Here is a 26,937-nt window from a genome sequence, read left to right as displayed (position 1 = left end):
ACTAGACCCAATCACGTGTTCTCTGTCTCACCAACTTGACAGTGAAAGTTTAGGCTGAGTGATGGAAATCCCAAATCCGTGAGCTCCCTTCCTGGCTTCTCCACTACTTTGGAATGCTGGGCAGCCTTGAGAGACCCCTAAATATTGGCACCAAGAATGGATGTTTCAAATTTTTGAAAATCGTTTTCTTCTTTGGTTAAGATCTCTCTGCTTACAGTGGGGTTGACTAGAGGTTGGCAGAGGTAAAAATGTCCGTGATTAAAGAAAAGAAATTCCTTAGTGGCCAAAGAAATCATTTAATCATTAAAACTTCCAGGTTGCAACCACGTTCAACAGCTTCTTTGAGTCTACTTTGTTGTGAAACCACAAAGTTTTGTTCCTTTTGAAGTTTCGGTCAAAATGTACACTAATTCCCATTACAGACTTAAAAAAAAAAAAAACTTTACTATTAAGTAATCTCTACACCCAATGTGGGCCTTGAACCCATGACCCTAAAATCAAGAATCAAAGCTCTTTCGGCTGAGCCAGCCAGGCACCCCTCCATTGTAAACTTCTGCCCAAATAAGTTTACCAGACCTATTCATTAGAAGAAAATCCAAGTAAAAGCATCATTTTTTAAAAAGATTTTATTTATTTATTTGACAGAAATCACAAATAGGCAGAGAAGTAGGCAGAGAAAGGGGGGAAGAAGGCTCCCTCCTGAGCAGAGAGCCTGATGTAGGGCTTGATCCCAGGACCCTGAGATCATGACCTGACCTGAAGGCAGAGGCTTAACCCACTGAGCCACCCAAGCACTCCTAAAAGCATCATTATTAAAATTATTAGCTAACAGCAACCAAAATGAACCCATTCTCCTCTTTGGAAAACAAAGCAGTTGGGATATGGATAGTAGCCCATACAGATAGCAGAGTTTGAGGTTATTTTCTCTTGAAAAAACCCGAAGAGTAGGGATAGGATGATTGATGGCAAATCCATACACTTTGGAGATCCAACAAGCACACAGCCAAAAAGCCTCCTTTCGAGAACACTGAGGAGCTTTGCCTGCCTGCATGGATGCTGTCTACCTCGGGGAAGCACCGGCCATCGGATGGTACAGCTTAAGTTCTTTCTAGTGTTTGATGGGATAAGTGACTGACTTTCCTCAATCTACAGCCTCAATCATAGTCAAATGAAATTCTGTTGAAATGTTTTGTTTGTTTTTATATCTTTTTATTATATTCAGAAATTGTTTGCACATATATACTATGTATAAAATCTTTGCATTAATGAATAAATGGGATTATAGCATACCTGTTGGTTTTTTGGGGGGTACAGATTAATTTTTTTCCTTTTCTTTTTGTAAAGCTCCTCCTTTCTCTTCCGTTTTCCTGCTGCCCTGAACCCCACCCCATGTCATCAAACTAGCTTGTATTTTTGCAAATTTTTCTTTTGTCTTTTTTAAAAGATTTATTCATTTGGGGGATGAAGAGAGTATGAGCAGGGAAAGGGGCAGAGGGAGAGGGAGAATCTCAAGTAGACTCCCCCAGAGTAAGGAGCCTGACTTAGGCTCTTAGAACACTGAGACCATGACCTGAGCCCAAATCAAGAGTTGGCTACTTAACCGATGTAGCCAACCAGATGTTCTATTTTTGCATATTTTTTATTCATGCTCATATAATCTTATGTAGGCATATATATGTACACAAAAGCATATATAGTTCCATATATGAGTTTGGGCACCATTTTTTAGAAATCATATTATATACCCTTTCGACATCATATTATATATCCTTGTCCTACATTTGTCTTTCTCACTAGAAAACACCTCAGGAGACAGTCTCCAAGTCAAATGACATAGCTCCACTTCATTTCCTACCACTTCTTTGGTATACCATGTACCATGACTTACCTTGTTTTCAGTTTTCTGCTATATTGAACAATGCTGTGATTAACTCCCTTGTACATTTGTCCTGTATACCAGGGCTCTTATTTTTAAAGGAGGGCTTTCCAGAAGTGAGAATTCTGAGTCAAAAGATGTAGCTATTTAATTTTAATAAATGTTATCAGATTATTTTCCAAAAAAGTATTATAACAATTCCCATTTCCATCAGGAATAATGACAGCATCATTTCTCCCTGCATCCATATCAGAATGTATGTTATTATTCTTTCTTATTTTTGCCAGACTAATGGGTTTAAACCTCGCTGTTACTTTATTTTTCATTTCCCTAACTACTGGTGATTTAAATCTTTCACAAAGCTGTACGCTATCTGGTTTTGCTCCTCCACAAGTCGGCTATTTTCTTTTTATTTTCAGTTTTATGTTTGAAGAGCTCATTGTATAATAATATTATATTTTTCATTTTGCAAATTTTTTTCTAAATTTCTCATTTGCCCATTTCTGTTATCATTTGAAATACATAGTTTAATATACCTTAAAGTGTATATCTTTTCTTTTACAGCTTCTAGGTTTACTGTCTTAGTTATGAAATGTCCCAAAACATGGACATTGTTGAAACATTGTTATTCTTTTGTTTTGTTTAAGCCTTTAACCCATCTAAAATCATTTTTGTATAGGAGTCCAACTCAATTTTCTATGCCATCTGAAAATAACCCACCCTTCTCCCACTGAACTGGTCTAATATCTCCATCATATATTAAATTCTCATATATATCAAGGTCTATTTCTGGATTCTGTGTTCTATTCTACTGATTTATCTATTTGTATGCAAATACTTTGTTTTTAGGGCCTTTATGAGATCTTCTGATATTTGATAATGTATGTTACTCCTGACTGTTCTTCTCTTCCTTCCATTTAAAATATGATTGGGCTGTCTTGTGCACTGTTGGTGGGAATGCAAATGGATGCAGCCACTGTGGAAAACAGTACAGAGTTTCCTCAAAAAGTAAAAAATAGAACTGCCCTATGGTCCAGTAAGTTCACTACTGGGAATTCATCCAAAGAATACAAAAACACTAATTCAAAAAAGGTCTGTGTACTCCTATGTTTATTGCAGCATTATTTACAATAGCCAAATCATGGAAATAGCCCAAGTGTCCCGGTAGATGAATGGATAAAGAAGATGTGGTACACACACACTGGAATAGTACTCAGTCATAAAAAGAATTAAATCTTTCCATTTGTAACTACATGGATGGATCGAGAGACTATCATGCCAAGTGAAATGAATCAGTCAGAGAAAGACAAATATCAAATAATTTTAGTCCTATGTGGAAATTAAGAAACAAAACAAATGAGCAAAGGAAAAAAAGGAGAGAAAGAGACAGAGAGAGAGAGAGAGGCAAACCAAGAACAAACATATGGTTACCAGAGGGGAGGTGGGTGGAGGATGGGTGAAACAGGTGCTGGAGATTAAGATTTCACTTATCATGATGAGCACTGAGTATGTGTAGAATTGCTGAATCACTATATTGTACACCTGAAACTAATATAACACTGTGTGTTAACTATACTGGAATTAAAATTAAAAAAAACAATTCAGTTATGTTTTTCAGGCATTTGTCCCTTTAAGTAAACTTCAAGGCCAATAAGTACAAGCAAAAGTTGCGTTTCCTGGACAGAAGCTTTAAAAATCAGAATATGATGTACCTCATCTTTTCCTATCTCAGTGATGGCAGAAGCACTGACTGAGATGAAAGTTCCTTCAGCCTGGGTTCCTAAGTGACGGTATGGTGAGCAGAGTCACCCTCATGACCCATGTTGGACATGTAGAATCAGTGAGAAATAAAGTTTGGTTATGTTAAATCACAGAAACTGTGGGGTTGTTACTGCGCATTACCTAGCTTGTTCTAACTTATGGGACCGTTGGGAGGCTTGGATCAGCTAACACACGTTCAAACACATTTCTAAAATAACTTGGAACCCCGTTACAGATCGATACATGTTAGGCAATATAATTAAAATCACTAACAAATAGCAACGAGACTGAAGCTGCTCCCGACTCGAGATGAGGCTTTCTGACCATAGGGTTTAGCTTCAGGTGATTAAGAAGATACATGTAACCAGAAGAAATATCTGACTTGCTTGCTAAATATTGTAGTTAAAAGTTTAATGCCTATAAAAATGCAAACCATTTCACACTGATAAGATGATAGTCCATTACTATAAGGAAGGAAACTTAGAACACATTTGAAGATGATGAGTTACATCAGTGATTGCAAACCAATGGCCCATTGCTCCAAACCTAGGCCATAGATGTGGTTTACTTTGATCACAATGTTTTAAAATCAGAGAAACACACACACACACACACACACTTTCTGCCTCTCTTGGGAAAACTGGAAGATCTTGCCACTGTAAGATTATACTTCTGCATGACCCAAATCTCCAGAGCTGAGTAACGGCATTTCTGGCATTTCCTAGTTCCCCAGGGCCCCCGCCCCAACTTTGTTCCCTTATACCCAGTCCACTTTGCCCATGTACATTTCCTACTGGTCCAGGGTTGTGTAGGAAGGTGTGACCCCTGCCTGCAGAGAATGAAAATCTGATTACTTCTCGAGTAGTAGGGTACAGGGAGGTCTAGATACACTATGAAGAAAGGAAAAGTGAGGTATTGATGCCTAAGCCCTTCGGTATCTTTTTGATAAAACTGGTTTGTGGAAGAAGAGACATTTTTCTTTCTGCAGAAAAGAATAAAAATAGGTTTTTGACACCTCAGCAGCAATTTTCATCATCCACTCGGTTCCAGACCACATGGGATAATTAATTCTCTCAGCCCCCTCATAGAGTTAGAATTTCAGAAATACCATTAGTCAGAAAATGAATTTAGGGAAACATTTGCAAAATCTTATCACTTCAGAAGAATCTTAATACAACAAGATAATGAATGGTCAATAAAACCCTCTAACTGAACCTGTTCCATCTTGTTCATTTGAAAAGGAGTTTCTAACACACAAAAGGGATTGGACAGAAAAGTCTAGAATCCAGATTGTTCAGTGTATAATTCCTATGCAATTGTTTCAGCATTATCTAAACTCCTTTGCATTCATGTCCCTTAAAATACCTCTAATGGTAATTGCATTCATCATTTTGGCTTCACTTTCATTAAAAGAGAAAACATCTTCTTATCACAACCACCTTGCAATCTGTTAACTGGCCTAGTTTTCAAAGGCAGAATCTCCTAGTAAAACTATGCCTCTTGTTACATATGCAACCAATAAAACAAAAACAGCCTATATAATTTTTTAAAAGATTTACTTATTCGAGGTAGGAGGGGTGGAGGAGAGGGAAAGAGAGTCTTAAGCAGACTCTGCATAGAACACAGAGCCTGAAGCCCAACACGGGGCTTGACCTCAAGACAGAGACCATGACCTGAGCTGAAACCAAGAGTCGATACTTAATTGACTGCACCACCCAAGTGCCCCCAAAATAGCCTGTACAATTTAATGTAACTGTGTAGATTTCCATGCTATCAGTAACTATTTTATTAATGTTCTAATTTAATTCAATGTATTGGAAACCAAGGTGAGATCAGATATTGGTCCAAAGTAATGACTGTGTCTTCTGAATTATCTGGAATACACAGTGGGTTTGAGAGTGGGGCCTCCTTGGATCTTCAATGAGATACTTCTTTCTGTTTGACGATTTCTTTTTTCAGAGATTTTATTTATTTATTTGACAGAGAGAGAGAGAGAGAAGGAGAGGGAGAGAGAGAGAACAAGCATAAGCAGGGGGAGTGTCAGGTAGGGTAGAAGCAGCTTCCCTGCTGCACAAGGAGCCAGATGTGGGGCTCAACCCCAGGACATTGGGATCACGACCTGAGCCAAAGACAGATACTTAACCAACTGAGCCACCCAGGTGCCCTGTTTCACGAAATTTTAAAGGTCATGAAGAGCTCATTGAGGAAGGAGGGAACATGGAATATCTGATTTTAGAGCATCCAAAATTTCAATTTATCTCATCAATAAAATGCCCCTTTAGTCCTGCTTTTTTGTTGGACAGGAAAGAGGTGGAAATTTTAAAATGCCTGAAGTAACCTTGTGGACTGAAGAGCGAGAGACCTTCTCAAATCGGAGACAAGAACTTTTCCATCTGCATTTTTCAAACACAGACTTTTTAAAAAATTACTTTTAACTTTTAATTTCAATAACTTGAATACCTTAGAAAACTGCACTAACACCGATAAATTTTATTTATTTATTTAAACCCTGAGACATTTAAAAATATCTTTTCTTCTTCAAACAAAATAAGGATGATTTTCATAGACCTGTTGTATAGCTTCAGATGAAATAAATACAGCAGAGAAATAAGTTGCTTCCTATCTTCATTCTAGTTATAGTGAAAAAGTTTTTCTGGATTCTGGATGTTAGTAGTTTCCTTTAAAAACTACTCTGGAAACCCTTCACAAATGAAAGGAATGTGTATAGTATGCAAATTCCAAGTGTGCTGTCCTCATTTACCCAGTGGAATTCAAAATAAGCCCCAACTTGTGAACATATTAAAGCAGATTGAAATGGATATTAGCGGGATTTGTAAGGAGAAGCACTCCAGTCAGTCAAACATGCTATGCACGAGAACTTTGATAATGTTGTTTTACTGATAATTACCTGCCGGCTGTCACCTCAAAGTGGGATTTCATGCAGGTTCCAGTATTTAAATATCACATTCGGAGCCAAGCCTGCGAAGACACTTAGGCTGATCTGGCCATGTCCATTTAATTTCACAATTATCTGTGTCTTTCTTCATGAAAAGCAATGCAGTTAACTCTCTTTTAATTGTGTTTGATCTGTGGGGGCCAGAGCACACTCAGAGCACACTCCCCCTTCTGCGGTCCAAGCAAGCCGGTTCTGCCTTCTCTCCCTCTCGGAGGCCAGCGGACACACCAGAAATACTGGAGGGCAGCACCTCCTGACTGAGCATGAATATTCATCTCATCTCAGCAACTCATCGCTGGGGCAGAGCAAACACCCCACACTTACATTAACTAAAGGTGGTTTAGATGGAAAGGACCAACTGACGTGGCCATCCTGGACAGCTAGCGCCCGGGGTCTCCAGTCCTGCAGGGAACTTCCTTTTCCCTGCAACCCCCCTACCCCCCGCCGCCACCCCATCCCACAAAGCACACCCCCCCACCTCCCGCATACTGAACTCCTAATTAAATTTAACAGTTTTCAAGAGTTTAAACTGTATATCTTTTTAATTGTGTTCTACTTTGTATTGGCTCATGTGCAAGTCTGAACATGGATATTACAGCTTTTTATGATATAATATCACCCTAATTGGTGCTTCATAGGCCGTGGTTGAATTCTTTTCAATTAAGTTCTAACGTACAGTAACTGTTTCTCTCTGCAAATGCTGGAAAGCCATTCACAAGAGAGGACTGGTACTGCACAATTCCGAAGTACCTTAATGTGTCAAAAATGTTTTGTGAAGAAAGCTACTGTAAATGCAATCACCTACATTGGTGTTCCCATTGTTAACTGGGAGTAAAAGTATTGCTAATTGTCCTGCGTTTTAGCTGGGTTTTTAAAGCATTATGTAGCAAGTACACCGGAGGGTCAATTTGTGAAGTGAAATACTTAGCATGCAAAGCGTAATACAAGACGCTGTGTAATACTTGACCTCTCAGCATAATAAATGTAGCAGTGAAACGCTGTGCATTCAGTATTCACTGAATAGAGCCTTCGCAGTGGAACAAAACCAGAAAATGTTCTCTTCATTCCTTTTTTTTTTCACTAAGCGAAAATTATTCTTTATAATGGCCATTGCAGCAATTAGCTGGCATTTGGTAGAATAAATGTGCAGAAATAGCAATTTCTTATTTTAAATGAGATTTTGTATGGAGCCTGCAAATTACTTGAGGTATATGAATAATTGTGCCTTAGCTTTATGCTACAGAATAGGGTGTGGGTGGGTATAAAGATTTCCTATTTGCAGTTAAATGTTTAGACATTTTATTATTTTAATTTCACTCGCAGTCTGCCTGGATTGACCCTGCTTTCCCATTGATCATTTTATGTGCGCCTGGAAGCAAGTGTGCAGATGGCGGGAGACTCCCAATTAGTGCACTATGTTTTTTATGAATGTGACATGTGAGTGCAATCAGGTCTCCTCTGGAGGCAATGGCGGTATTTAGGCTTTGGGATCCTAAATCGATACAATTTAATAATCTGCATGGAATGAACGTTTGTCAATATTCTCTGCAGTCAAATGCAATTGGAAACTTCATTAAATTTTTATCTAAAGTTTTTCACCTTATTGAAATGCATTCTTCCAGGCATTCATGATTCATCTAATTAGCCTTAAGTAGGGTATTTTTTCCTCTCTCAAAGTGATTCAGTTAATTATGTCCATATATTCATAATTATAAGGTGGATGAGTTGGGTAAAAACTGAAATTATGAAATCTGCAGAGAGAGTCTATGAGGTTCAGAATGTAGAATACAAAAGAGAGATGAGTAAAAGAGCAATGAAATACTTTGTTTTAATCCCCCTCAGCCTACTGCCCCCCCAACTGCCTTCTCACAGAGTCTTGTGTCTTATTCACTTATCACTTGTCATCCAACAATTTCCAAAAACTGGTTTGAGGCAAGCACATAGTGAAATATATATATATATATATATATATATATATATATATATATATACACACACACACACACACACATATGTATGTATATATATATACACCTGACTAATGTCTTGGAAATTATTTTTAATTAAAAAAAAATTAAAGAGAATATGGGGCACCTGGGTGGCTCAGTGGGTTAAAGCCTCTGCCTTTGGCTCAGGTCATGATCCCAGGGTCCTGGGATTGAGCCCCGCATCAGGCTCTCTGCTCAGCGGGGAGCCTGCTTCTCTCTCTCCCTCTGCCTGCCTCTCTGCCTACTTGTGATCTCTGTCTGTCAAATAAATATATAAATAAAATCTTTAAAAAAAATTAAAGAGAATATATAATCATGTAAAGTTTAACAATTCAGACAGTTCCTTTCACTCACCAACCACCATCAAGATACTATCACTTTTTAAAAAAAGATTTTATTTATTTGAGAGAGAGAGAGAATGAGCAGGAGGGAGAGGGAGAAACGGGCTCCCTGCTGAGCGAGGAGCCTGACATGGGGCTCGATTCCTGGCACTGGGATTATGACCTGAACAGAAGGCAGACGCCTAATTGACTGAGCCACCCAAGTGCCAGATAATATCACTTTAACCAATTTCTTATATGTTCTCCTTCCACATTTTTAAGTCATTTCTTCTAATTCCAGTCCTTCACACACTTTGTTTGGACATTATAATCATACATAGTCTACAAAATATCTTCAATTTCAAGAATTTTGTTTTATTTTTCCCTAGGCAACTTTTCTAGTTCAAGAGAAGTTGTCTTTAAAATTGTATTTTTGAATGATTGGTTAGCTAAATGAAGGGACAGTCTACCCCAATTTTTATTTTACCTAAGACCTAAGCACATACAACTTTTTACTCAAGCTAATTTTCTTTCTATCATTGAGTGATGCCAAAAATTCTTCTGCCAATGCTATAATGAAGGCAAGCCATTATCAAATGACATAACTCATCTGTTAGCGCCAACCCGTGATACTACAAAATTGGAAATAGCCTGGATTAGTTATTGTTCCTCTCTGGGTAAAATGACATTCTCATACAGTAAGCAGCTACGAACCCATCACTCTACAGACAAGTTGTGTCAGCTATCCTCCTTCACAACAAGCCCTAGGAAGAGTGCTGGGTGATTATATTACTGTCTTTGCTCGAGATCTTTAACAAATCGCATAGCCACTGGCCAGAGAGAATTGTACAATTTCTGTCCTATTTTAACTCCTTGTGATTTTTTTCTCCACTGGGGCAAATAACAAGTCACGATCATAGTTTTAACATTTTACATGACTTATAGTAAACCCCAGTAGCTGCCTACAAGGAAAAATCTAATTTTAAAAATTGTACATAAGAAATGAAAGAATGTGAGTTATAACATTTTTCTAATTATTCCTTTCTTGAAATGTTCCTTTTGAAACTTTTTTTTTTAAAAAAGATCTTATTTATTTATTTGACAGAGAGAGCAAGAGCGAGAGTGTACAAGCAGGGGGAGCAGCAGAGGGAGAGGGAGAAGCAGACTCCCCGCTGAGGAGGGAGCCCAATGCGGGACTCGATCCCAGGACCCTGGGACCATGACCTACCTGAGCCGAAGGCAGACGCTTAGCCATCTGAGCCACCCAGGCGCTCCCTTTTGAAGTGTTCCAAAGGAGAAGAATGTAGCAGATTAAGGATAAAATTTAATCCACATCTTTGTGGGGTATATGCAAGTGTCACATATATAACTACATGAATAAAGGCAATGGTATGTTAAAACAGAGAGAGAAATGTCATCTGTGTTTTCTTATTGCTGTTATTAAAGAGTAATGCCCTGGCCATGGTGATCACCTGGATAATTCTTTTCATAAGATATTTCATGTCATTATGATCCTCTAACAAATCTTCAGTGTTTCCCTAGAGGTCGACAGGGAGCTTTACAGTTCATTTAAAAAAAAAAAAAAAAAAAAGATGACACATACAGTGCAAATCTGTCATATATTGAACTGTTAGTCTCAGCATCATTGGAAGTTTTATTATATCTCTGCCATAACATAGAATAACAATATTTTCACCTGGAACATTTACCAAGGTACAACCTTTCTCTTCCCAAAATGAAATAGAGGGGCCACTCCTTGTTTTGAGTGTCTACACCAAGAAAGAACCTTTCTTTTCCTGTTACCCAAGGGAAGTCCCAAGGGAACTCCTACAGTTTCCTTGGGCAACGTCAATGCAGAGGGCTCGCCTTGGATGACTGCCCATTTCCCGTATGTATTCTTGCTCTCTTATATCCCGTCTTCACTGGGGAAAAGCCTCTTCCTTCGGGATATTCTCCCCACTGCCACTTTTGGTTGTCCAATTCCCTCTCCTCTTTCAAGGCCTAGGTCAAACATTCTCTCCTCTATGAAGCTTTCTCTGCTGTCCTCCTTAGAAGGAAGCCCTTCCTCTTCAGAACCATGAGAGCAATTTATCTTTCTACCTCGCAGTAATTTACGTATATTTTATCATCCCTGCTCGGCTGTAGACTTCCTGGAATTAGGATCCATGTCTAAACCAGTTCCAGTGCCTTACACTTTGTAAGCATTCGATAAATATCTCTTGACTGAACAGCTTTTACCAGCAATACTCTGCTCAGTGATCCACAATTATATACGGCAAAGAGTTACAAACAACCAAAGAAATGTAAACATTCCAGGAATGACCTTATCTAGTCTCTGAAACACAGCAATGAGCTTTCCTAATACTCTTATAAGTTTCCAGACAGCAATTTCTGGTGCCTTTGTTCTGTCTGAATCAGAGACAAACTAGTTTGCAAATCAGGTGGGAGCTTTTGCTCCAGGGCTGTTGTATAAAGCGATCTGGAATATGAATTCATTTTTAACCAGCTCTCACTCATGAACATTGTACGTATGGAGCTTTGTGAACTTAAACAAGCTGTGTAGTCTTTCAAGCCACAGTTTCCTCATTTGTAAGTAGGGAAAAATAATGCCTCCCTCACACAATTAATCCTTAAGATTAAATGATTAAGTGCCCAATGGATAGAAAAATGGTATCATTGTGGCATGACTCTCAAAAGCCACGTGATGCTTTTTGTGTTTATTAGAAAAAGCCATCTATCTAAAATTATCTGATAAGTATACAAATCAATCAATGATGTCTTTGACTCATGCTTCCTTCGAATGTGGTACCCTTTCATACTCAACTGTGCATAATGGCACAGTATATTGCTGATAATAATGATGATGATATGATGACGGATCCCTCTTATTTTTAACTATCTGAGAAAGTTCTGGCATTATTCCTGTAACCTGAGAACATTCTGGGGAATCAGCCTACTTTTGTTAATACATATCTCACTGTACTCCAATGACTGGAAAACACTTCTGCCTTCATCACTAGACTGTGTACAACAGAAGGGCAGGAGCCAAGATCTTATTTATCTGTGTGTTCCCAGGGCCTAACTGGGGCCTGGCACGTAGGAAGTGATCAATAAAAGCTGGTTAAATGAATGAATCATTGAATATGTATCTCTACCACACTTTAACTACTTGTTTCTTCTCAACACACCCAAGAGCTGATAGGCTGAGGTACGGTATCAGAAGCTGTACCCAGGGGTGCCTGGGTGGCTCAGTGGGTTAAGCCTCTGCCTTCGGCTCAGGTCATGATCCCAGGGTCTTGGGATCGAGTTCCACATTGGGCTCTCTGCTCAGCAGGGAGCCTGCTTCCCCTGCTCTCTCTGCCTGCCCCTCTGCCTACTTGTGATCTCTCTCTCTCTCTCTCTGTCAAATAAATAAATAAAATCTTTAAAAAAAGAAGAAGAAGCTGTATTCACCCACAGGGGTATCCACCAAAGCGAGAGTTCAGCCGCATACTTAGGAAATACAGCTTACTCGGTCTTAACCGTGGATTACTGAAATACAGTGTCATCGATAAACACCCATTTCTCCTGTACGGAGTATGCATTAGTGTGACTGAAGTATTTTTTAGAAGTTTTATTTATTTTAGAGAGAGAATGCAGTGGGGAGGAGAGAAGGGAGAGGAGGAGAGAGCCTGAAGCAGACTGCCTGTCTGCTGAGTGCAGGGCCCATGCAGGGCTCCATCGCATGACCTGAGATCACGACCTGAGCGGAAACCAAGAGTCGGTCACTTAACTGCCCCTGCCACCCAGGTGCCCCTAAACGTATTTCTTAAATGTACTAAGGGCTGTGAATCTTTGAGAGGTAAAAAGAAAAGCTGCATCATACCCTGAATGGATGAGGCTTGCATCCTCCTTGTCCTGAGGGGACAATGATAATTCTCTTATTTATGGCATTCTGGACATTTCCCTGGTATAGGACTCCCGGAAAGATACAACAAGCTTTTGGGACATATTAAGAATGAAGGCTGTGAACACATGCAGAGGAGACTTGTCAGGTGGTCTCTCCACTTGGGTCAGTGTCGTAGGCTTTGAAATCATTTTCCCTTCCTTCAACGTTTTAAACATTTAAAAAAAAATTCCTTTATATTGAGTAACCACAATATAAATTTAACACCCCTCCCAGTTCTTTCTTGATGCTTATGTATTGTGCTTGATGTTTCACATTTGTTCAGAGTCTCAAAACGTAAAAGTTCACATGAAGTTCATTGTGCTTTCGCTATGCCTCATTATTGTGCCTGGAGAACTGGCCAGGTTCTAACGGTGCCCTTCCTCCCATGGCGGAAGAGTTGGTGAGCAATACGGATGCCATCATGGGATTTCTTACTTCATCTCATGTCTGGTTAAAGGTAGATAAGCTCCAACAGAGCACAGCTTCTTTATTTGCCTTTCTCTTATCTGGCAGAAAAACTTTATTAAACATACATTTTGGGGGTAGGGAAAGGGTGGTTGGGCTATGGTTGGGGAAGGTATGTACTATGGTGAGTGCTGTGAAGTGTAAGCCTGATTCACAGACCTATATCCCTGGGCTAATAATACATTATATGTTAGTAAAAAAAATTAAAAATTAAAAAAAAATACATTTAAAAAACCTCACACAATAAAAGGTAACTAACAGTTTTTTGGAGAGTTTTGTGCCAGGAACCGTCCGTGCCAAAGATTTTGCAAACATCGTCTTGCTGGATTCCTTATAACACCACACGAGGGAGAAACTATTATTACCCCCACATGACTGGGAGGGTACTGAGCTGAGGGATCTGCCCCCTTAGAATGTTAGGGGGCTTTCCCAAATTACATTACAGTTCTGGGAAAGAGCAAAATGAGGACTCAGGTGTGTTTAGAACCACAAGCTGAGCTCTTAATCCTATTCTTTTTTTCTAGCTTCACAGTTTCCTTGGTGAACCTCCCATGGCACCAAAGTGGTTAAAACACTTTATGGGAGCTGCTTACCAAGAGCAAACCAAACTCGAGGCGCTATGGGCCATGATGCACAGGTGTCCACAAAACCTACCGTTTTCAACCAGAACTAACTGACTGAGATCACATTTCTACCTAATTTTATGTAGTGTGGATTGTGTGGGAACAGTGATAGGAAGGAAAAGAGCCTGACTGAAGGCACAAATGTTTCTCTTCACTTCTGACGGAGGGCGCTCCCACATAGCTAAGCAACAAAATGGGCTTACGCCAGGGATGTGGACTGAGGGGTCAAAGACAGGATGCCCCAGCCCACCTGGGAGTTGTGGCTCTGGACCTGAAGCCCCAAACACCCCAAGCCCCAGGGTGTGCGAGGTGAATCCATGCTGATACGTGGAATCTGGAACCCGGCTCTCGGAGAAGCCTTCCGCCTCGTGTTAGGAGAGAAAGAAGAGTGATGTTCCTCACCTGACATACATGTTCCGGTATATGGGAGAGAGTAAGACAGACAATTTACTCAAAGAAGCAAGTAAAACCCCATCTGATGAACCCACCACCATATTCTCTTCAAGTTTTATCTATTCGGCATTTGTATTAGGAGTTCTCAAATTCAGGCTGTAAAATAATGGAAGGAGAGTTGTTGTTAAAATGCATATACCCCAGGGCATCTCACTGGCTCAGTTGGACCAGCATGTGACTCTTGATCTTGGAGTCATGAGTTTGAGCCCCATGTTGGAGGCAGAGTTTACTAAAATTAATTAATTAGTTAATTAATGAAATAAATAAAATGCATATACCCGGATATACCTGGATCTCCTCTCCTAAACTTCTGATGCTGTAGTTTTGGGGTCAGTTTCTGGACTCTGTATTTTAGACAACACCCAAAGAGATTCTCATGTCCCTGATCAGAGAAGTAAGCTCTGAGAAAACAAGCCTGGATTTAGGCAACGGCTCAGAGAGCTGACATCCTAGGGGGTTATTTAGGACGAAGCTCACCCAGGAATGTTCATCTTTGGAGACCTGGTGATGGCTGACAATGTCTGCAGCTAATGCCTAAAAGTTGCCTATACGCCTTCAACACCTGCTTCTAGGGAAAAGACAGGACTGAAGGTGGGATGAGGGGCAAAGGTTTTTCTGTATGTGTGTGAAAGGATGCTGTGCTCCCTCTGGTCTTAGCTGAACAGGCCTTCCAGGCACACACTGCGAAAGGCAGGTAGAAGGACCTTTAGGCTTCAAGGAGGGCCATCTTTTGAGGGAGAGCTCATATCTGAAGGCTCTTATAACAGATCATTCATTCATTCAACAGTTGTAGAGGCCTGGTGTATCTGCTTTAGGCCCTGGGCCATGCACAGACTTTTCTCACTTTCTGGAAGGCCACTATCCCCTACCTTCACTTAGTTAACTTTACTCTTCAACACCGGCCTCCCTAATGAGTTCAGTTCCCCCAGATACACCCTCATGGCATCATTAACCTACGAAATGGATTTCCTGGATTAATGCCTATCGCCCTCACTTGCGAGCTCCATGAAAGCAGGAACCGTGTTTTGGGTTTTTTGTTTTTGTTTTAGCACTGAGTCACTTATAAAAATAATTTCCTGAAATTCAGTTTTCTGAATGACACTTTACCACATTTAGCAATGTAGCAGTTAAAAGAGTGGATTATTTTTCTCTTTTTAAATTATACAGCAAACTGTATTAGAAGGTTTTAACAACTTTGGATGATTTCTACGAAGCTTTAATTTTGTCCTCAAAATAACATTTTAAGGAATGTCCAATTGATAACAGCTAAAGAACACAGGATGGTTTAACCTTTTACAGTATATATACACATATGTTTTTAAAAAACAATGACTATCTTGATTATTATTTTTTAAAGATTTTATTTATTTATTTATTTATTTGAGAGAGAGAGAGAGAGCACAAGTTGGGTGAGGGTCAGAGAGAGAAGCAGACTCCCTGCTGAGCAGGGAGCCTAGTGTGGGACTTGATCTGGGGACTCCGGGATCATGACCTGAGCTGAAGCAGACGCATAACGACTGAGCCACCCTTAGAGTATATATTTAATATCCAGAAAAAGGTCTTTAATAATCAGTAATGCAACTTTACTTAAGATTAGTACCCCAATTCTAACATTCATTCCTTCAAGTATGAAATTGCTAAAGAAGGATTCGGAGCAGCTAAGTCAACATGACATGCTGAGATTTTAGACATTAATCTCTAGTCATACAAAATCAAGGATGATAAGCCATTGGAGGCATTGGTAAAAGATGGAAATAATGCTTATAAAGAAATTCTAAATGATATGAAGAAAGACAGGGAGAAACTACATCAACTGAAACAATCTCATCCCATGTGTAATGTGGAAATTTAAAAATTGCTAGAAACAAAAATTAAGTACACTATCCCATCAAGCAATTGTAAAAAGAACACTAATTATGTTTCTAATTTGAAAAAAATTAGAAAATTACAGAAACCACAAATAAGTTCAGGGGAAATGCTCAATTTTTATTTCATAGCAAGGAGAAACTGAAATCTTTTTACCTGGTTGTATGTGGGTAGAGGATTTGAAATGAGACGGCAAACATGTTCAAAGACCCATAAGGGAAGTGAGGAGGCTCAGAAGGGACTGGCATAATTAACTGAATGATAAAGTTTCAAATCTGATTTATATATTACCAGAAAACTAAATTTTCAAAAGAGTATTTAAAAGGTGGGCTAAAAATTCTAAAAATGCTAACAGATAGCTACAAAAGAAAATGAACAAGGAAATAATAAAGTAACAATGTTGTAGACTGAGGCCAATATTTCTCTTAGAAAATAGACCAAAAATGGGGTGCCTGGGTGGCTCAGTGGGGTAAGCCTCTGCCTTCGGCCCAGGTCATGATCTCAGGGTCCTGGGATGGAGCCCCACATCGGCCTCTCTGCTCAGCAGGGAGTCTGCTTCCCCTGCTCTTTCTGCCTGCCTCCCTGCCTACTTGTGATCTCTCTCTCTCTCTCTCAAATAAATATATTTAAAAAAATCCTATGGATGCTAACTAGTTGCAAAACTGTAAATCACTTGAAAAAAGAGATCTGTAGAAAGCTGAACATTTCTAAGGAAAATAACTAAAGTTTTGGGTAGAATATGAAATAATTTTATGGGTTTAAAACATATCTATAAAAGAAGTAAACTATCTTTAGCTTTTGACAAACTATAATGTCTCAGAATGCTGCTATAAAAAAGCCAAAGGAAATTGATCAACGAGGACCATATTAACAAACCATTGTAAATTGCACAGTTAAAAGAAACACATACTTGGTAAATTTGACAAATCAGTGACTCAATAAATGGATTATTTGATAAGTTAATTTCGCAGGTTTGATTTTTGGCCAACTGTCCGGTTTCTTTTATTTGGGCTTTCTTTTATTTACCACTGTATCTTCAAAACCTGTTGCAGTGCCTGGCATGCAAAAGGTACTAAGGAAATAGCTGATGAATAAATGAATGAACGCACTCATGCTGGGTGAGGGGAACTGAAATGGGAACAAGCCATCGGGGCTCCTGGCTTCATGGAGCTTACATTCAACGTTTTTTCAATTACTGGTTACACAGCTGGAGTGCGACTCCATCTACGTGTGCACTTGCTCTTAAATTCATAGGAATGGGGTTCCTTTACTGTTACCCTATGTGTGGAATATAACTTCACTCCCCAGACAGGTGAAAAAGCATTGTCAAATATGCCAGAGTCAAGCGATATGGTGCAGAGCCCTTCGTGGGGGGCGGGGGGGAGTTTCTAATAGACGAACACTCTGACAGTAAGCTCAGGTCTATGTGACATTCGCACCGTACTCCACCCTGAAGAGGTTGTCAAACAGACACGAGAGAAAAGAGCCGAGAGGGAGGCAGAGCCAGGCCCACTCTCCTCTGAGGAATCAAGGAGGAAGTGACCATGCAAATACCATCCCAGGAAGTCAGACCTGGGCTGGTCTTTTTTTCTCCCCCCCTTCACCTCATCTCCTTGTCCGTTATCAGAAATGAAAGGAAATGAGGTAAAGGTAAAGGTAGCCCAAGCTTCCCAGAGTTGACGAGAGGAAGGTAGGATGTGTGACTGGAGAGCCGGGCACCTTGGGCGCCTTGCGCATTACTCTAAGCTCGTGTGGACCCAGTACAGTAAGAGCTAGAGGCTTTTCCTGTGCAGTGAGTTGGAATTAAACATGCTAATTTGAGGTCTCTTTCAAGTATTTTGTTTAACTCCATTGGCCTTTAATTCCTTTATATTGCATCATTTAAGGTAATGTTATTTATATATGAAGCATGTTATGCTTATTAACCAATGTGCAAAAATCCAAAGTACAGATTTTCTGTAATGGGCTAATTACAGGACTTTAAAGCCACCTACTGAGTTCTGCTGAGCTTCACAACAGGTTCACTGAACTGGATAAATTTATTCAAACGTGTGGAAATGAACCCCATTCTATGTGCAACGGTACTGGGAAAACACACAAATTATACCTCAATACCAGTTTAATGGGTCAAACAGTGAACCTGAATACTGAACTTATCTACATCTTAAAATAGTGGGGAAGCCTGTGGTAAGAAAGGAAGTGCCCATTCAAGGGGATTTCTCCCTGTTGGTAAACAGTGGTAATAAAACAATAAGCCTGGCGATGAGGGGCAAGTTCTCCTCACTCAGGAAAACAGAGGTGTGCTGCCTTCCAGTGACCTCTGCAAATACACAACTTTCATAACTGAGTCCAAGAGTGGGACGGAGTGACGAAACCTCGACAAACACAGAGCCCCAGCGCGGCCCTTTCATCTTTCCTGTTGAGAACAAGAGGCACATTTTCCCATGTCATGGTTTAGGAAGAATTCAGCACAGAGTGTTCAGAGTTAGAAAGACAAATAAGGTGTTAAACACGTGGTGGAATGAAATGCTCTCTTCAAACTTGCTTTTTACCCCCTGAGCTTCACCAAGACGACCGGGATATGGGGATTATGTGAATATTAATTCTTCATCGATCCATTCTCAAATAAATGCTATTTTTTCATTTAAGAGTTCCAGAGAACTTTAGACTCAAGCTCCATAGTACCATATTTAGAACTATTAACCCATTATAAAAATACAAAGATTGTGTTGGTTTGTGGGGTGTCTGTGTGGGGGGAATGGAGGCAGAGAGAGGTTTGAGAACTTTGTCAGAAACAAAGTGGAAATAAAAGACCCTATTTCTTGGGTTGCATCATTACCAGTAGAAGTAATGTTTTCCAGCAAACACACACACACACACACACACACACCCCTGCCCATATATGATCATTCATATGTCTTAGAGGAAGACAGACATTGCTTTTATTCTTTGATAGGCTCCTGGAGGAGATCTATTAATTGTGTCATGAAAGGGAAAGAATGTCATTTCCAAGTCTGAAAGAGTTCCAGTCTTGTCTTCAGGGCAATGTATTTACAATGTACAATCCAGCCGGTGGCTGACAGTTGGGTGTTGATAACCTAATTCATGCTCATCAGGGAGACACTGGTGTGCCCAGCTCTCAAAGCAACGAAGCCTAGATTTTTCGAGCACTCTTTGCAAGTGCCACGTATACCAATAAAAAGAGAGTTCTCGGGGAAATGAGGTGTGACGCAGGCCAGCTTCTCCAAGACTCTCGGACCAAGAAATAAGAATTTAAATATGAAATACTAAAATTTAATACACGACTGAAACAAAATAAATGGTGTACCACTGAAAGCATTTGAGGTAATTAATCAATGCTGTGTTTGTACATATCATTAAATATATTATACTCAGTTTAGATTTGATTTCTATGCTCCTTTTATAAAGAGTTAAAAGAAAATACATTTGAATTCACGCTGATACCGAAAACATGCTCCTAGCTTCTCCTTTTTTTTGGATTTCAAATCATTTCCATTAACAAACAGCTATTTGCCCTCTAATAAAATATGTCATTATGCTTTATTCACATCGCACAAAAGAATCACTGAAAAATCGCCCCAATGATGGCCAATAATTACACATTTTGCTCCTGTGCTAGCGATGAAGAAATCTGTTCATTGGAGAAAGCAGGTGCGGGGGCATCAAGCTAATAGTCAATGTGTGCCGTGGTAATTAGCCACTGCGATTGCTAAAATTAACAATTAGCTAACATGCAATTCTCTTTTTTGCAGGCTGCAGTTTACTTTGTATAATCCTTGCATGTTCTTAGTAATTATTCTGACAGCTTATTATTTTTATTTTTTCTGGTTTGAACACAGCTTTAACACTTGCATCGGGCGACCCAAATGTTCAACAGGCAGGGGTGAAACAACTACCTGACTAGGCATTTTTCCGAGGCACACATTTGGTTGTTTTCTTAACTTTCCTGTCACTGGGGTGTGTAGTGGTGGGGGTGGGATCACGGCGTCTTTCCCAGCTATTGTCTTCTTCCCCGGGGTAGCACACTCGGTCATCCCAAAGCTTTTAGAAGGAAAACCGCCCAGTCAGCGGTAATTTAGACCCAAGGGAACAACTCCAGCGATGAAGTGCTCCAGTCACGCTGGTCAAAACATCTTCTTTTCACTCTTCTTCCCTGGAGCGTGTCTTTGGCTAATGCATTCGCCGCCCCCGCACAAGGCCCTCCATCCTGCCCGCCTTGCCGCTGGAGAAAATGTAGCATCCTGTGGGGAGTGTTCTTGTCTGTGGCTATATGCTGAGATAATATTGCCAGAGCCTCTCAATGACAGATGCCCGAATAAGACTCAGCCAACATGCAACCAGAGGGGGGAAAAAAATTAAAAGGCAAAGGAGTCATTTGTTTCCAGAAAACCTCTGGGAGAGGGAGATGGGATGAAAGCTCTCAAAACATTCAAGTAAGTTAAACTGCAGCAACAAATTTAACAAACTGCTCTTCTAGACCGTATTGGTTTCCTATGGCGGCGGACAAGGTACCGCAGATGTGGTGGTGTAAACAATACATGTTTATGATCTTACAGTTCTGGAGGGTAGAAATCCAAAATGGGGCACACAGGGCTAGAATCCAGGAGTTTCCAGAGCTGCCTTCCTTTCCCAGAGGGCCTGGGTCCTTGCCTTTTCCAGCTTCTAGGGGCTGCCCACAGTCCTTGGCTGGTGGCCCCTTCAAAACCAGCAACATGATGTGTCTGTCACCACTGTTCTGTACTTCATGTCTCCCTCTGATTGTAGTTGGGAAAGACTCTCCCTCCGTAAGGACTAACGTTAACACATTGGGCCCGCCTGAATAATCCAGGATCATGTCTCAAGGCCCTTACTTACAGCTCTTTTGCCATGGAAGGTAACGTATTCACAGGTTCCAGGGACTAGGATGTGGACATCTTTGGAAGACCATCATTCTACCTGTCAGACAAACCAATGAAAAATGCACATACAGTAAATGTGTTTCTACAGTTGTGAAGGAGTCCTCGCACATGTAAATGCCAGGAAATTAGATTCTTTAGGAGTCGTGGGGGCCAGGACGGGGGTAATGGACTTCCGTGGCCTCCACAGACAATGATGCCTTACAGCTCTTCCCCCGCAAGGTTTTTTAACTCGCCCCAAGGTGCCAATGTAGGCCATCCTTTGTCCTGTCCCTCTCAGGCTTCTGAGTTTGGGGGGGGCCTTTCCACCCTCTTGATGAGAGTGCTGCTTTCTGGAGTGCAGGCTTAGCCCGGCTAACAGCTTTGGCCATGTGGACTGTGCCTTTTTACCGTGCTGGCCTGAGGGATGCTGCTTACGGTGTGGATAATGTTCTCGTTCTGTTTACTGTGTGGACACGGATGGCGGTCCACAGAAACTCTGAACCACGCAAAGAAACCACGCTGCTGAATCGTGCACTGCAGCCCTGAATTCTAAAATGCAGTGATGGGGGACGCAGAACGTCGGATTCCTGAGAGGTGCTGAGACCTTCTATCAGCTTGAGCTGAACGTCGGGGCTCAGAAGGGCTGCGGCAGCCATGATGGTCTGCCCAGGGAGCTGGGCCCTAGGACCAGCTGAGCAGCCACAGGCTGCAAGGCTGAGGAGGGGCTGCCTGCCTTAGCAGCAGCAGTCAGGGTCGTGACCTGTGGCAGCGGTTGGAGCCAGGCTTGTGACAGTACATACAGCAACATATTCTGTTTGTTTAAGTGAGAGGTAACGGGATGAACAGAGTCTACCCAGAATAGTTAGGCAGGCAGGAGTCAAACACCCAGAGAACTAATCACCACTGAGTTCAACTAAGGTGGATCTCACGTAGTCTCAGAGGCTCCTTGGCAAGCGGCAAGAAGAAATAGGTTATTGAGGTGTGACTTGTCTTAAGAAAATTGACTCTTCAAATAGAAATGTGTTGGATTTTTGCTTTGCAAAATAATTCATCAAAGAGATTGTAGATATAGTGAGCTCCTCTTATGTGTTTAAAATGGAATTCTAGTCACCAAAAAAATGTACTGTCCTTCTCCGACAGCCTATCTGTTGTATAAAGTGAGCCGTCCCCTCAAGCTGAAGCTCTTGAAAAACAGAAGACCAAGAAAACTTTTGGGAAACATGGAGCCAAAACTTAAAAATGCTTTGCTAAGATCTCAAGTGTTGACCTAAACTCAAGAAGCTGGCCAAGATGTGGGGTTGAAGTTTGGGAAAGACTGAACGTCTCCAGGGGTAAGGCAAGATCATTAGAATGAAGGCAATAAAGTCGGGCAGTACGCTTAAGGAAAAATGTGTTCCAATAAGGAGACAGAGGACTTCCCTTAGTTCACATAAGAACAACTGTGGCTTATGGAGAGGAATTCTGTTGGCTTAGGGCATGCAGATAGCCTTCATTATCCATGACCTGCCACTCTTTCTTCACCGCTGGCTCCTCACCAGTATTCAGCATTCATGCCATTTTTTTTTTTTTTTTTTTTTAATTTACAGATGCCAAGATGCAGTGTGTCAGAAAGTAGTTTGGTTTCTCAGAGGCAGTTCTGGTGGAGTTGAGAATAGAATCTAGAACACACGACTGTGCTCTGATGTCGGTCTCTTTGGGCTGCATGTTCACAACATGGGGTAGGAAGTTGGAGGGGCTGTGTTCAAGGAAGGTGGCAGAGGGGACAGTGAGGGAGGGACAGGGAAGAGAAAGAGGCATCTGTTAGGAAACAGTAAATCATATATGCTCCTTACAGGGCAGGGGACCATGCAACCCAGGTCTTGAGCATCGTGAACAATTCTCAAAGACAGGCTTCAATGAATAAAAATTATTAAACTATAAGCTATCTTGCGGTCAGGAGCAGCTGACGAAAGGGATACTGTCTGAAGTCATTATAAAGGAAATGGAAGGATAGGGAGCTAAGCAGCCAGGGAAGGGATGATTCTCCTCATTCTACATAGTTTTTGTAAGTGGGGCAATAAGGAGTCCAATTTATTCATGTTAAAATTACTTAATCAGCCTACTTGTCAAGTGCAGCACGGGACAGAAAGAATATTCCTAAAGTTCTTCAGAATAAGAAATTTTACACCCAGCCTAGAGCATTTTGTTGGGGAATTGCCATGCCTCACAGGAATGTAACTAGAACCATTCCCACCTTTGCCCCCCACTTCCAAGATGCTCTGCTGTCATTCTTTAGCCTTGATAGCTCACCCTCTAAACCAGAAGATAGTTCACTATTAGAAGACACAGAGTGGCACTGGAAGTTGGGTAGGTCACTTTAGGAAAAGATGGCAGTATAAATGTATTATGGGTCCACTGAGATCGATGGTATCCAGTCCAGGGCAAAATACCAAATAGAAAGAACAAGAACATAGAGGATAAGGGCTGTGTGTGTGTGTGTGTGTGTGTGTGTGTGTGTGTGTTCCTGGGACCTTCAGAAATGATGGTTCTCTTGATTCTTTCTTATGTGGTGTCAATTCCACTTTTTATGGGAGCTTGGTTTCCTCTGCTTCCATTTAGAACTTAGATTCGTAAAGTTGCATGTGCTCCTTGGTTTAAGGATGACAGAACAATGTCTTGTCTATGGATTCTACTTTTCCAATGTGTTCTTTGCCACCTTCTTCTTTTCCTCCTAATGACTACTGTCAGAACATGATATCCAGCACTGTGCTGTATTCTTAGGAAGGTTTTCTGCATCCTGAGGTTACCCAGGTGTGGAACCAAGCTCAGTGAGCTCATTGGTTTCCTCTCTGGCCCATGGTTTGTCTGTCTGTGACTCATGGACTTTTTCTGGTGCATCAACTCTCCAAATAGAGTTCAAGAATCATGTGTTCAAATGAAGATATATTAGCTTCACAATAAAGCCATATTAGATGGAAGATCACCACAAAATTTGACTACTGTGGAAACAGGAAATACTACTTCTATGAGATCCTGTGATAAAGAATTTAAGCTTGGATACACTAATTCCATACGTCCTCATTCAGGTACTACATAGGAGGCACCGATCCCAGGCTATGTAACCTTGGCCTTGCAGTAGCTTGATGAGAAACATGGTCCTGTCACTCAGTAAAATCCTACTGATTTCATGTCTCCCTTTAAAAACTTTAGGCTGTCAGGGTGTTTTAATGACACTTCTAAATGTAGAAATCTAATTTTAAATCTTACCATTAAATGTCTCCACACTAGTGTTTTGGATGATTTAATGAGTGGCACCATTTATAGGACACAAGGTTATAATCTGAATTTACGAACTGTAAAGAAAGTACCAGTACGCTGACTAACTAATGAGCTTTTTAATGATGAGAAATAGATAAAGCTTAAAATGCAGAATGCTTATCAAGGACCTCAGACAATAGCAAAGTGGAGCAATTTAGAAGTACTTAGCAGTGCCACTGCTGTGACAGCGAGGACTGAACTATTTTCTTTCATTTTAAAGCACTGCTTTTCATACATGGGAGCAATTTCTATATTTTCTTAACTAAAATTAAATGTCCTGGTATAATCCTCTTTTCAATAGAGTTCAAAATATAAATAACCTATTGATACCACTTGTGATAAAGCAAGAGAAAATGCCTCTACAAAGGGGGGAAATATCTGAATATCAACATGGGCTGATGGGATCCCGGGTTAAGAGGAGGTCTCATGGTCGAGACTCCATTCAGGGAGGCTTTCCCTCGGAGCAGCTTAAAGCACAGGCATGCCTCCCGGAGAGGCCAGCAGGGCCTTGGCTGAGCTGACAGAAGCATGAGCATCAGAGGTGACTTCTAGCAAGTCTGGACTTCCAAAGAGAGGGTCTCAAGTTCGCTGGGGGTTGCCTTTGCCCTTGGGTCCTGGGGCATAAGAAGAATTAGACTAACAGTCTTCCTTGCTGTAAGGGCTCTTCATCTTGGGGCCTCTAGAACGTGGTTCCCCAAACATTCCTAGGATGGAGCATCATGATGGGAGACATGGGCCATTTCAGAGCACCTAGGCCGCTACTGACATCTGAATCTTCCCTCTTCAGTTTTAAAACTCCAAATCTACATTTCCAGGACCCAGGAAGAAAAGGCAAGCTGTCTTGTTATGCTGTCTTGTTGGGACTTCCCACTGTTGTTGTTGTTGTTGTTCAGAAGTAACTGGATTGAGCTTGCTTTTTCCTGCTCAGGAAGTGAGCTTTCCAGCTGATTAATTTAATTGCTCTTCCTTGGACAATGTTAAGGCCTCTGGAGAAGGGGCTTTCACAGTTTTTGACATACAGCACAAACTTAACCAGCCCTGGCAGTTTCAGTCCTCTTCAGTAGGCAGGAGAGGAGGGAAAGGAAGTAGTCGGGAGAAGAACATCCTGGGTAGTCATTGCTGGAGAGGTAGGGAGGTATGGTGGCCAAGTGTGAAGTCTTTGGGCTTACAATAAGTTGCTCAGCTTCCCTGAGCTTTGGTTCCTCTGTGACTTTTGAGGATGAAGCAGAAGCCTGAGCAACACTGGATTTCTTGGTTTCAAAATACTCACAGCAGAGTGCTGGCCCAGACAGAGGAGGAGGTCACTTAGTAGGTCCCCCTAGAAACTGACTTGCTGTGGCTTCTCAATCGGGATAACTTTCCGTGCTTGAGTTTAGCGATCCTCCCTCCTGCCTTTTGACGCATCTCCCTCCTCCTCCTCACCTCTTATTCCTGCTGGTCTCTTTGCTTCCCTTTTGATCCTGAAAACCCTTTTTGATGTTAAGACAAATAACCAAAAACTTGCCGCTTCTGAGTTCAGTTCAAATTATTTGGCCAGTGAAACAAAAGTCCTCTCACTTCACTTAATTATAATTTACACTTAGATTTACTTGCCCAACCCAATACGTTAATTTAGAATGTTCAGATCAGATACAGAACAGCCACTTAAATCCGAATTCCAGATAAACAAGAAATAATTTTTAGTAGAAGTCTGTTCCATGAAATATTCGTATTTTTATTTGCTAAATCTGCCAACCCTAGTTAACTAAACGTGAGCTGAGTTCTCCTTGATAATATCTTTACTTTGTTACTTTCACCAATCCCCAGAAAGATTTTATTTCTTAACTGTATGTCTTACCAATTTGTATGTCTTGTCGTTAGACTCATATTGAAAAGATGCACAATTCATTTGCTTGTTCTGTTTTGCTCTTGCCAGGTTCTCCTCTCTCCATGTGTCCGTGGTGTATGGTCTTGACTTCAACAGACCCGAGTTTTATAGATGGGGGACATTGGGAGGAGCAAAAGTCTAAGAAGGCATGGAGGACATTTACGCTCCATGAAGTCCTGTATCCTCACATGGTGGAGGGCTCAGTTTCAAGGCACCACAAGTTGGGGCTCTCCAGGGCTCATTTCTTCCCTCTTTCCTCTTTCTAGAACTGTAACGACAGGCTGTTGGGCACCTGATCGGACATTGGAAGAGTTTGTATGGAAAAAAAAAATGTATCTTTTTAAAAAAAAATATTTTATTTATTTATTTGACAGATAGAGATCACAAGTAGGCAGACAGGCAGGCAGAGAGAGAGGAGGAAGCAGGCTCCCTGCTGAGCAGAGAGCCTAATGCGGGGCTCAATCCCAGGACCCTGGGATCACGACCTGAGCCGAAGGCAGAGGCTTTAACCCACTGAGCCACCCAGGTGCCCCCAAATATGTATCTTTTTAAAAAAGATTTTATTTATTTATTCGAAAGAGAGAGAGCAAGCAAGAGAGCACAAACAAGGGGAACGGCGGGCAGAGGGAAAGGGAGAAG

This window comes from Lutra lutra, chromosome 7 (assembly GCF_902655055.1).
Source record: "Lutra lutra chromosome 7, mLutLut1.2, whole genome shotgun sequence".
Classification (NCBI taxonomy): domain Eukaryota; kingdom Metazoa; phylum Chordata; class Mammalia; order Carnivora; family Mustelidae; genus Lutra; species Lutra lutra.
The sequence above is the reverse complement of the archived record's forward strand: the minus strand, read 5'-3'. Positions refer to the sequence as shown.